This window comes from Corvus brachyrhynchos, unplaced genomic scaffold, assembly GCF_000691975.1.
Source record: "Corvus brachyrhynchos isolate BGI_N302 unplaced genomic scaffold, ASM69197v1 C11492107, whole genome shotgun sequence".
Lineage (NCBI taxonomy): Eukaryota > Metazoa > Chordata > Aves > Passeriformes > Corvidae > Corvus > Corvus brachyrhynchos.
The window spans coordinates 1-405 of record NW_008243924.1 but is presented as its reverse complement, the minus strand read 5'-3'; the positions used below and the strand labels follow the sequence as shown (position 1 = coordinate 405).

Genomic DNA, 405 nt, shown 5'->3' with positions numbered 1-405 from the left:
GGCAGCCTGGTGCATTCAGGCTCCTGTCAGGGCCAGTGTGACCTCCTGTGTCCATCCCCTTCCTTGCAGAGCTGGAATTTGCTTCCATCAGCCTGAACAGCATGGATGCCGTCAGCGAGAGGGACTTTGTGGGTAAGCACAGGCAAATCTTCCCAGCACTGTGGGAAGCAGCTCCTGACACCTTTCCAGTTAACTTAACAAGGGGCTGAAATCCAGCACTAGGAGCAAAGGCCCAGTCAGGGTTCTCTGAGTTTTCCAAGCACCTTTTCCCCCTCCTCATTTCCTGCCTTCCGTGCAGTGGAATTCCTCTCAGTTGCCACCCTGCTGATGATCCACCTCAGCAAGATGGCCGAGGATCTCATCATCTACAGCACCAGCGAGTTTGGCTTCCTGACCCTCTCTGAT

The 405-nt window shown here is 54.6% G+C and overlaps 1 long non-coding RNA gene across 1 annotated transcript; it reads left to right on the top strand.

Annotated features, from left to right (window-relative positions):
- Positions 1 to 10: 10 nt before the first annotated feature.
- On the top strand, positions 11 to 341 carry LOC108449400. The gene is made up of 2 exons (XR_001865576.1): positions 11 to 132; positions 299 to 341. It is a non-coding gene; the product is annotated as an uncharacterized LOC108449400 (long non-coding RNA).
- The last annotated feature ends 64 nt before the right edge of the window (positions 342 to 405 follow it).